We start from the raw sequence: 12500 nt of genomic DNA, 5'->3' as shown, positions 1-12500 counted from the left end.
GTATAGTGTACTTCATGCAGTACTCACATACTAGTGTAGTGTACTTCATACAGTACTCTCCACATATATACAGTACCTGTGTACTTCATGCAGTACTCACCACAGATATACAGTACCTGTGTACTTCATGCAGTACTCACCACAGATATACAGTACCTGTGTACTTCATGCAGTACTCACCACAGATATACAGTATCTGTGTACTTCATGCAGTACTCACCACAGATATACTAGTATCTGTGTACTTCATGCTGTACTCTCCACAGATATACTAGTATCTGTGTACTTCATGCTGTACTCTCCACAGATATACTAGTATCTGTGTACTTCATGCAGTACTCTCCACAGATATACAGTACCTGTGTACTTCATGCAGTACTCACCACAGATATACTGGTATCTGTGTACTTCATGCTGTACTCTCCACAGATATACTAGTATCTGTGTTCTTCATGCTGTACTCTCCACAGATATACTAGTATCTGTGTACTTCATGCAGTACTCTCCACAGATACTAGTATAGTGTACTTCATGCAGTACTCACCACAGATATACTAGTATCTGTGTACTTCATTCAGTACTCTCCAGATATACAAGTATAGTGTACTTCATGCAGTACTCACATACTAGTGTAGTGTACTTCATACAGTACTCTCCACATATACTAGTATAGTGTACTTCATGCAGTACTCACCACAGATACTAGTATAGTGTACTTCATGCAGTACTCACCACAGATACTAGTATAGTGTACTTCATGCAGTACTCTCAACATATACTAGTATAGTGTACTTCATGCAGTACTCACATACTAGTGTAGTGTACTTCATACAGTACTCTCCACATATACTAGTATAGTGTACTTCATGCAGTACTCACCACATATACTAGTATCTGTGTACTTCATGCAGTAGGCTACTCTCCACAGATATACTAGTATCTGTGTACTTCATGCAATACTCACCACAGATATACTAGTATCTGTGTACTTCATGCAGTACTCACAACAGATACTACACACGGTACACACTCAGATGTCCCGGTGTGAGAAACTAAACCCCGGTATTTGAGGGACATTTTGTTTCCTCCGTGTATCGACACACACACACACACACACACACACACGCACACGCACACACACACGCACACATGCACACGCACACAGACACACGCACACACACTCACCGGAGCTCCGCCGTGTTCCGTTAAAGTTCCCGGTGCGCAGATCACCGACAGCAGGCAGCGGCGGACACGCACTCCCATGCGCGCTCACTGAGGGGGGTGTGGGGGCGTCACGATCATGCTGTCCGTGCGTGTGCACACCCCCCTCCTCGTCCTGTTAGGCTACATTCAATTACCGAGATGGGGGGGAACATAACAGTGATTCACTGTGTGTGTGTGTGTGTGTGTGTGTGTGTGTGTGTGTGTGTGTGTGTGTGTGTGTGTGTGTGTGTTTTATAAAAAAATATATAATCTCAGTTTTTGCTGGGAATGGGAATGTGACGTCACCATCGGCCAATGTCACTGATGTGAACATATAAATAAATAAATATAAATATATGTTTATATATAATATTTTTGACTGGCTGCTGTCTCTCAGTGGACCCCCCCCCTAATACTCACTTTACACTTTGTTTCTGTTCTTTTTTAAAGTACCATTTGTATTTTTCATCTTTAGTATTTTACGGATGATTATTAATTAATATTTTGCCATCGTGATTAAAATCAGGTCTCTAGATACCTCATCTCTCCTCTGGACTCAGATCTCTAGATACCTCATCTCTCCTCCTCTGGACTCAGGTCTCTAGATACCTCATCTCTCCTCTGGACTCAGATCTCTAGATACCTCATCTCTCCTCCTCTGGACTCAGGTCTCTAGATACCTCATCTCTCCTCTGGACTCAGGTCTCTAGATACCTCATCTCTCCTCTGGACTCAGGTCTCTAGATACCTCATCTCTCCTCTGGACTCAGGTCTCTAGATACCTCATCTCTCCTCTGGACTCAGGTCTCTAGATACCTCATCTCTCCTCCTCTGGACTCAGGTCTCTAGATACCTCATCTCTCCTCTGGACTCAGACCTCTAGATACCTCATCTCTCCTCTGGACTCAGATCTCTAGATACCTCATCTCTCCTCCTCTGGACTCAGGTCTCTAGATACCTCATCTCTCCTCTGGACTCAGGTCTCTAGATACCTCATCTCTCCTCTGGACTCAGATCTCTAGATACCTCATCTCTCCTCTGGACTCAGGTCTCTAGATACCTCATCTCTCCTCTGGACTCAGGTCTCTAGATACCTCATCTCTCCTCTGGACTCAGGTCTCTAGATACCTCATCTCTCCTCCTCTGGACTCAGGTCTCTAGATACCTCATCTCTCCTCATCTGGACTCAGGTCTCTAGATACCTCATCTCTCCTCTGGACTCAGGTCTCTAGATACCTCATCTCTCCTCTGGACTCAGGTCTCTAGATACCTCATCTCTCCTCTGGACTCAGGTCTCTAGATACCTCATCTCTCCTCTGGACTCAGATCTCTAGATACCTCATCTCTCCTCTGGACTCAGACCTCTAGATACCTCATCTCTCCTCTGGACTCAGATCTCTAGATACCTCATCTCTCCTCTGGACTCAGGTCTCTAGATACCTCATCTCTCCTCTGGACTCAGGTCTCTAGATACCTCATCTCTCCTCTGGACTCAGGTCTCTAGATACCTCATCTCTCCTCTGGACTCAGATCTCTAGATACCTCATCTCTCCTCTGGACTCAGACCTCTAGATACCTCATCTCTCCTCTGGACTCAGGTCTCTAGATACCTCATCTCTCCTCTGGACTCAGGTCTCTAGATACCTCATCTCTCCTCTGGACTCAGGTCTCTAGATACCTCATCTCTCCTCTGGACTCAGGTCTCTAGATACCTCATCTCTCCTCTGGACTCAGATCTCTAGATACCTCATCTCTCCTCCTCTGGACTCAGATCTCTAGATACCTCATCTCTCCTCTGGACTCAGGTCTCTAGATACCTCATCTCTCCTCTGGACTCAGATCTCTAGATACCTTCATCCCTCCTCTGGACTCATGTCTCTAGATACCTCATCTCTCCTCTGGACTCAGGTCTCTAGATACCTCATCTCTCCTCTGGACTCAGGTCTCTAGATACCTCATCTCTCCTCTGGACTCAGGTCTCTAGATACCTCATCTCTCCTCTGGACTCAGATCTCTAGATACCTCATCTCTCCTCCTCTGGACTCAGATCTCTAGATACCTCATCTCTCCTCTGGACTCAGGTCTCTAGATACCTCATCTCTCCTCTGGACTCAGATCTCTAGATACCTCATCTCTCCTCTGGACTCAGGTCTCTAGATACCTCATCTCTCCTCTGGACTCAGGTCTCTAGATACCTCATCTCTCCTCTGGACTCAGGTCTCTAGATACCTCATCTCTCCTCTGGACTCAGATCTCTAGATACCTCATCTCTCCTCTGGACTCAGGTCTCTAGATACCTCATCTCTCCTCTGGACTCAGGTCTCTAGATACCTCATCTCTCCTCTGGACTCAGGTCTCTAGATACCTCATCTCTCCTCTGGACTCAGACCTCTAGATACCTCATCTCTCCTCTGGACTCAGGTCTCTAGATACCTCATCTCTCCTCTGGACTCAGGTCTCTAGATACCTCATCTCTCCTCTGGACTCAGATCTCTAGATACCTCATCTCTCCTCTGGACTCAGATCTCTAGATACCTCATCTCTCCTCCTCTGGACTCAGGTCTCTAGATACCTCATCTCTCCTCTGGACTCAGGTCTCTAGATACCTCATCTCTCCTCTGGACTCAGATCTCTAGATACCTCATCTCTCCTCTGGACTCAGGTCTCTAGATACCTCATCTCTCCTCTGGACTCAGGTCTCTAGATACCTCATCTCTCCTCTGGACTCAGGTCTCTAGATACCTCATCTCTCCTCCTCTGGACTCAGGTCTCTAGATACCTCATCTCTCCTCTGGACTCAGGTCTCTAGATACCTCATCTCTCCTCTGGACTCAGATCTCTAGATACCTCATCTCTCCTCTGGACTCAGATCTCTAGATACCTCATCTCTCCTCTGGACTCAGATCTCTAGATACCTCATCTCTCCTCTGGACTCAGATCTCTAGATACCTCATCTCTCCTCCTCTGGACTCAGGTCTCTAGATACCTCATCTCTCCTCTGGACTCAGATCTCTAGATACCTCATCTCTCCTCCTCTGGACTCAGGTCTCTAGATACCTCATCTCTCCTCTGGACTCAGGTCTATAGATACCTCATCTCTCCTCTGGACTCAGGTCTCTAGATACCTCATCTCTCCTCTGGACTCAGGTCTCTAGATACCTCATCTCTCCTCTGGACTCAGGTCTCTAGATACCTCATCTCTCCTCTGGACTCAGGTCTCTAGATACCTCATCTCTCCTCTGGACTCAGGTCTCTAGATACCTCATCTCTCCTCTGGACTCAGATCTCTAGATACCTCATCTCTCCTCTGGACTCAGGTCTCTAGATACCTCATCTCTCCTCTGGACTCAGGTCTCTAGATACCTCATCTCTCCTCTGGACTCAGGTCTCTAGATACCTCATCTCTCCTCTGGACTCAGATCTCTAGATACCTCATCTCTCCTCCTCTGGACTCAGGTCTCTAGATACCTCATCTCTCCTCTGGACTCAGGTCTCTAGATACCTCATCTCTCCTCTGGACTCAGATCTCTAGATACCTCATCTCTCCTCTGGACTCAGGTCTCTAGATACCTCATCTCTCCTCTGGACTCAGATCTCTAGATACCTCATCTCTCCTCTGGACTCAGGTCTCTAGATACCTCATCTCTCCTCTGGACTCAGGTCTCTAGATACCTCATCTCTCCTCTGGACTCAGGTCTCTAGATACCTCATCTCTCCTCTGGACTCAGATCTCTAGATACCTCATCTCTCCTCCTCTGGACTCAGGTCTCTAGATACCTCATCTCTCCTCCTCTGGACTCAGGTCTCTAGATACCTCATCTCTCCTCTGGACTCAGGTCTCTAGATACCTCATCTCTCCTCCTCTGGACTCAGGTCTCTAGATACCTCATCTCTCCTCCTCTGGACTCAGATCTCTAGATACCTCATCTCTCCTCCTCTGGACTCAGGTCTCTAGATACCTCATCTCTCCTCCTCTGGACTCAGGTCTCTAGATACCTCATCTCTCCTCTGGACTCAGGTCTCTAGATACCTCATCTCTCCTCCTCTGGACTCAGGTCTCTAGATACCTCATCTCTCCTCCTCTGGACTCAGATCTCTAGATACCTCATCTCTCCTCTGGACTCAGGTCTCTAGATATCTCATCTCTCCTCTGGACTCAGGTCTCTAGATACCTCATCTCTCCTCTGGACTCAGATCTCTAGATACCTCATCTCTCCTCTGGACTCAGGTCTCTAGATACCTCATCTCTCCTCTGGACTCAGATCTCTAGATACCTCATCTCTCCTCCGCTGTTCCGGTACAAGTCCGAGCTGCGGTGGTTTGTTGATAATCGTCGTCTTCTTCTGTTTGCTTTAACCGAGGCTGCAACGGGCTCTGTGAGCGGCTGCCCACAGCCGGCCTGAAGGAATGCACCTTGGTACACTTTGGATACAATATTCACAACAGGCTGAGGCAGGTGTAGTGCTTAGCATCACCTCATGGGAGAGCGAACCAAACGCGTCTCTGAAGTCCAAAAACACGGTGTACAAATGAGATGATCCATGTTTGAAATAATCTATTCCGGTTTTTAAGCAAAACACATTCATCAAACACGTTCATTCCCTGTCTGTTGATATGCTTTCTGATGCAAACTTTACTCATGGAAATCAATCCCACAGGAATATGGGGAGAAAAAACAGTTCTGTTCGGCTGGTTTCATTAAGGTGAAGTCGGTCTAAGGTTGGATGAAGTCGGTCTACAGTTGGATGAAGTCGGTCTAAGGCAGTGGTTCTCAAAGTGGATTGTCCACAGTATTGAATGTTTGTAAGTCGCTTTGGATAAAAGCGTCTAACAAATGACATGTAATGTAATGTTTCATCTGGTGTTGAGAGATGTTTCCATAGGTCTCTTCATGGTGCTCTCAAAGTGCACCAGATTGATGCTTTAACTTCAATATTTAAAAATAAATCTTCCCTGGGGAGCTTGCCCCCGGACCCCCCTATGTGAGGTCCACACACCACCTGTAAAAATAGCACTTTACCCCTGCTTACACCTATATGCCGTGAGCTGATTATCGAGCCTTCATTGTAACAGCCACACTGTGTGTGTGTGTGTGTGTGTGTGTGTGTGTGTGTGTGTGGTGTTGCAGTAGAACATTCCTCTGTAGCGCCCGGTTCATTAATGGGAAACCCTAAATGTTTGAGCACCCTTTATGAAACGTCAAGCTACCCCACAGCACCCCCAAAATAAATCTCTGGCGCCGCCACTGAGCCTGACTATTTGTGTTGGGGGGGCCCGACTTTTTTTTCTCCAAATGGGGGGCCTGACAGAAAAAGTTTGAGAACCACTGGTCCAAGGCATAGGTCTAAGGTTGGATGGAGTCGGTCTGTAGTTGGATGAAGTCGGTCTACAGTTGGACGAAGTCGGTCTAAGGTTGGATGGAGTCGGTCTGTAGTTGGATGAAGTCGGTCTACAGTTGGACGAAGTCGGTCTAAGGTTGGATGGAGTCGGTCTGTAGTTGGATGAAGTCGGTCTACAGTTGGACGAAGTCGGTCTAAGGTTGGATGGAGTCGGTCTGTAGTTGGATGAAGTCGGTCTACAGTTGGACGAAGTCGGTCTAAGGTTGGATGGAGTCGGTGATGTTTCAAAGGGACTTTATTTTTTTATTTTCTCGTGAAGACAACATCATTAACATTGCCATGGAAACACATGTATCAGTCACATGATGCTGAGGAGCCGCTGTGATTGGCCGGCAGCCTCTCCTTGTCTCTCCTTTTCCCAGCATGCTTTGCTAAGGTCCTCTTGATGACATCATGGTGTCATTGCTGTGATGTCATCATGCAATGACACCATCATTCATCCAATGAGAGTGGAGCGTGGCGCAGTGGGTCCACATTCACTGTTACATGTCTAATATATGTTATGTTATATATGTCATATATTTTATATATGTTATATATGTGACCCGCTCTCTGGAAATCAGTCGGAAGTCGCAACGGCTCATTTCAAAATAAACGTGGATTTGCGTAAAAAAATAGTTTCTCGGGGTTCGGGTGTTTTGTTTGATTTTAAATAAACAAAGTCTTGGCTTTCAGAATATGAAACTTTTACTTCCAAAATCACAAAATAAATACATTTTTGAAGCTCGTGAAGGGAAGAAGACGGCTCTCACTCACACTCTGCTCTTCCTCAGCGCCGCCCCCCCCCCTCCGGCTGACATTATGAAATGATGAATGTAAGCGTATAGATAACACGGCAGGGTCCGTTCCAGTTTGTTTTCATCTGATTTCAAACAAAGTCTTGGTGTTTCGGCAAATTCAGTTAATAAATACAACTTTGAATCTTGTAACGGCATAATTACGAGCGGAGAACGGAGTAACTTGACGTCACAGCAGGCGTAACAACAGCCGGTGTTTCTCCTCAGGGTTTTCCCCGGGAAACAAACACAACACACACAAACGCAAAAATACACAAACACACACACATACACACACACTCGCGTGCTTCCCCCAGACCAGTAATCCAAACGAAAATATTTTCCCTCCATACTACTTTGATCATTTGCTAATAACCAATCAGATCGATGGATTCCAGAGAAGAGGAAACTTTAAAGGCCTTTTTCTCAAAATGATGACTCGGTGACATAATGTGACATATTTCGCTTAATATTTGGACAACAACAACAATCCTGATATCATCAGAAAGCTGGGACTCTCCTCTTTCCAACAGCGTATGCATCTCAAAATGTGTCTTCGGGTCAATGCGACTGATTTCGATGGAGCAGGTCATATATGTCATATATGTAATGTATGAAATGTAAAGCGCTAAAATAAATGTAATGGAGCCAGAATGGAGCGACTGTAGTTCAGTTCAGTTCAAAGTAAGCCCCGCCTCCTCTCGATAAGCCCGCCTCCTCTTAGAAGAGTTGTTGTTGTTAGGGCTTCACGTTGCCTTCTACTTCCTTATTGGTCAGCGAGGCCAGGGCGGGGTCGACCAATGAGGTGGCAGGGAACAGTTTGAACCAGCCAATCACCATGTTTGACAGGTCCAGGTCGTCCAATAGGATCTGAACACAGCCCATGAAGGATTTATGGTCCATCCGTCCGTAATCCCCCCACACGATGATCTGAGGACACGAATATCATCCATATTAACCTTTATATATACATGATATTAATCCTGGACCCATTTCTACTTCTGGGGAAATTAAGTACTATATATATATATATATAAATAGTATATTTAGACTTCTTGTAGTACCTGCAGTATATATAGTATATATATATATATATATATATATATATAGTGTATAAATACCTGCAGTACTTTCCCCTCCGGACTCTCTTCAAACTGCAGCTGCTGCTGGTACAGAGGGTCCGGACTCTTCCTCGCCAGACGAGTTCTCCTCTTCATCACACACTTCCCATTGTCCATCAGATACACCTTCACATAGGGGGCTACACACACACACACACACACACACACACACACACACACACACACACACACACACACACACACACACACACACACACACACGCACGCACGCACGCACGCACACACACACACACACACACACACACACACACACACACACACACACACACACACACACACACACACACAGTATGAGAGAGGTTCCAGGTTGTTGTGTTTAATATTCATGAGTATATTTGTCATTGTTCAAATGATAATAAACATTAGCCTAAAGCATGTTTGTCCGCTCACATGTTGATAAGAGTATTAAAAACTTGAAAAATATTCCTCTCAGGTTAATTTAGAACAGATCAAAAATGATGACGATTAATTTGCGATTAACTATTTTAATCGACTGACAGCCCTAATAAAAACATAAAAACATAAAAACTAAACTAAAATACATATTCACAAAGTAGACAGATGGCAAAAGGTCAAGGCACATGTACGAACAGAGCGTTGTAAAGTGCAGATTGTGTCAGTGTTGACAGAGCTGACTTTCAACTCATATCGTCAGATAGCTGAGTTTCTTCCCGTGAAGTGGGTATGATACGATATATATATATAATAGGTTGTTAAATGTTACGAAGCCCTGAGACACAGTTTTGTGGTGTGTGTGTGTGTGTACCTGGTGTGTTGTTCTTGGTGCCCTGTTTACCCACAAGGCCGCGGGCTCGTATCACCTCCACGTCCAGACGCTCCTTCCTGTACACCATCCCGATCTGAATATCACCTGACCACCAGCGGCCAATTAGAGCGCCTCGTTACGTGATGTTACAGTTATTAACCAATATAAATAATGAGTAAATATAAACACTAATATATAACTAATGAGTTAAAATAGACACTTATATATAAATATAACTCATGTATTGTGTAAATATAAACACTTGAACATCAGGTGTGTTTATAGAGATGAAGGCCTGTGATTGGCTGTTACCCATGGGGGGCGTGGCCAGCGTCTGCCTCCCGGCCAGCTGGGCGGGGCCGAGGTTCTCCAGGAAGCCAGAGAAGTGTTTATCTGCTGCTAGCTTCACTCCTGGGAAGATCAGCCTGAGGGAACATCACTGCGCTGTGAAGAGGCTCCTTTGAGTATCTCTCGTATCTGCTCTGTAACGTCTGCTCTGTAACGTCTGCTCTCTAACGTCTGCTCTGTAACGTCTGCTCTCTAACGTCTGCTCTCTAACGTCTGCTCTGTAACGTCTGCTCTCTAACGTCTGCTCTGTAACGTCTGCTCTCTAACGTCTGCTCTGTAACGTCTGCTCTGTAACGTCTGCTCTGTAACGTCTGCTCTCTAACGTCTGCTCTGTAACGTCTGCTCTCTAACGTCTGCTCTGTAACGTCTGCTCTGTAACGTCTGCTCTGTAACGTCTGCTCTGTAACGTCTGCTCTGTAACGTCTGCTCTGTAACGTCTGCTCTGTAACGTCTGCTCTCTAACGTCTGCTCTGTAACGTCTGCTCTGTAACGTCTGCTCTCTAACGTCTGCTCTCTAACGTCTGCTCTGTAACGTCTGCTCTCTAACGTCTGCTCTCTAACGTCTGCTCTGTAACGTCTGCTCTCTAACGTCTGCTCTCTAACGTCTGCTCTGTAACGTCTGCTCTGTAACGTCTGCTCTCTAACGTCTGCTCTCTAACGTCTGCTCTCTAACGTCTGCTCTCTAACGTCTGCTCTGTAACGTCTGCTCTCTAACGTCTGCTCTCTAACGTCTGCTCTCTAACGTCTGCTCTGTAACGTCTGCTCTGTAACGTCTGCTCTCTAACGTCTGCTCTGTAACGTCTGCTCTCTAACGTCTGCTCTGTAACGTCTGCTCTGTAACGTCTGCTCTGTAACGTCTGCTCTCTAACGTCTGCTCTGTAACGTCTGCTCTGTAACGTCTGCTCTGTAACGTCTGCTCTCTAACGTCTGCTCTCTAACGTCTGCTCTGTAACGTCTGCTCTGTAACGTCTGCTCTGTAACGTCTGCTCTCTAACGTCTGCTCTCTAACGTCTGCTCTCTAACGTCTGCTCTGTAACGTCTGCTCTCTAACGTCTGCTCTCTAACGTCTGCTCTCTAACGTCTGCTCTGTAACGTCTGCTCTCTAACGTCTGCTCTGTAACGTCTGCTCTGTAACGTCTGCTCTCTAACGTCTGCTCTCTAACGTCTGCTCTGTAACGTCTGCTCTGTAACGTCTGCTCTGTAACGTCTGCTCTGTAACGTCTGCTCTCTAACGTCTGCTCTCTAACGTCTGCTCTCTAACGTCTGCTCTCTAACGTCTGCTCTCTAACGTCTGCTCTCTAACGTCTGCTCTCTAACGTCTGCTCTCTAACGTCTGCTCTCTAACGTCTGCTCTGTAACGTCTGCTCTGTAACGTCTGCTCTGTAACGTCTGCTCTGTAACGTCTGCTCTGTAACGTCTGCTCTCTAACGTCTGCTCTCTAACGTCTGCTCTGTAACGTCTGCTCTCTAACGTCTGCTCTCTAACGTCTGCTCTCTAACGTCTGCTCTGTAACATCTGCTCTCTAACGTCTGCTCTCTAACGTCTGCTCTGTAACGTCTGCTCTCTAACGTCTGCTCTCTAACGTCTGCTCTGTAACGTCTGCTCTCTAACGTCTGCTCTCTAACGTCTGCTCTGTAACGTCTGCTCTGTAACGTCTGCTCTGTAACGTCTGCTCTGTAACGTCTGCTCTCTAACGTCTGCTCTCTAACGTCTGCTCTCTAACGTCTGCTCTGTAACGTCTGCTCTCTAACGTCTGCTCTGTAACGTCTGCTCTCTAACGTCTGCTCTGTAACGTCTGCTCTGTAACGTCTGCTCTCTAACGTCTGCTCTGTAACGTCTGCTCTGTAACGTCTGCTCTCTAACGTCTGCTCTCTAACGTCTGCTCTCTAACATCTGCTCTGTAACGTCTGCTCTCTAACGTCTGCTCTCTAACGTCTGCTCTGTAACGTCTGCTCTCTAACGTCTGCTCTCTAACGTCTGCTCTCTAACGTCTGCTCTGTAACGTCTGCTCTGTAACGTCTGCTCTCTAACGTCTGCTCTCTAACGTCTGCTCTGTAACGTCTGCTCTGTAACGTCTGCTCTGTAACGTCTGCTCTGTAACGTCTGCTCTGTAACGTCTGCTCTGTAACGTCTGCTCTCTAACGTCTGCTCTGTAACGTCTGCTCTCTAACGTCTGCTCTGTAACGTCTGCTCTCTAACGTCTGCTCTCTAACGTCTGCTCTCTAACGTCTGCTCTGTAACGTCTGCTCTGTAACGTCTGCTCTCTAACGTCTGCTCTGTAACGTCTGCTCTGTAACGTCTGCTCTCTAACGTCTGCTCTCTAACGTCTGCTCTCTAACGTCTGCTCTGTAACGTCTGCTCTCTAACGTCTGCTCTCTAACGTCTGCTCTGTAACGTCTGCTCTGTAACGTCTGCTCTCTAACGTCTGCTCTCTAACGTCTGCTCTGTAACGTCTGCTCTCTAACGTCTGCTCTGTAACGTCTGCTCTGTAACGTCTGCTCTCTAACGTCTGCTCTGTAACGTCTGCTCTCTAACGTCTGCTCTGTAACGTCTGCTCTGTAACGTCTGCTCTCTAACGTCTGCTCTGTAACGTCTGCTCTGTAACGTCTGCTCTCTAACGTCTGCTCTCTAACGTCTGCTCTCTAACGTCTGCTCTCTAACGTCTGCTCTGTAACGTCTGCTCTCTAACGTCTGCTCTGTAACGTCTGCTCTGTAACGTCTGCTCTCTAACGTCTGCTCTCTAACGTCTGCTCTGTAACGTCTGCTCTGTAACGTCTGCTCTGTAACGTCTGCTCTCTAACGTCTGCTCTGTAACGTCTGCTCTCTAACGTCTGCTCTCTAACGTCTGCTCTCTAACGTCTGCTCT

At 46.5% G+C, this 12500-nt stretch overlaps 1 protein-coding gene across 1 annotated transcript in view; it reads right to left on the bottom strand.

Moving 5' to 3' along the window:
- Window positions 1-1320, bottom strand: part of LOC117444603 (atrial natriuretic peptide receptor 1-like) — a gene marked incomplete at its 3' end in the record, with an annotated part of 9805 nt that extends 8485 nt beyond the window's left edge. The window contains exon 1 of the mRNA XM_034080047.2: window positions 1186-1320. The remainder of the gene's footprint in view (window positions 1-1185) is intronic.
- Between the last annotated feature and the right edge of the window lie 11180 nt (window positions 1321-12500).

Source organism: Pseudochaenichthys georgianus, unplaced genomic scaffold (assembly GCF_902827115.2).
Source record: "Pseudochaenichthys georgianus unplaced genomic scaffold, fPseGeo1.2 scaffold_851_arrow_ctg1, whole genome shotgun sequence".
NCBI lineage: Eukaryota > Metazoa > Chordata > Actinopteri > Perciformes > Channichthyidae > Pseudochaenichthys > Pseudochaenichthys georgianus.
This window is presented reverse-complemented; position numbering and strand designations above follow the sequence as displayed.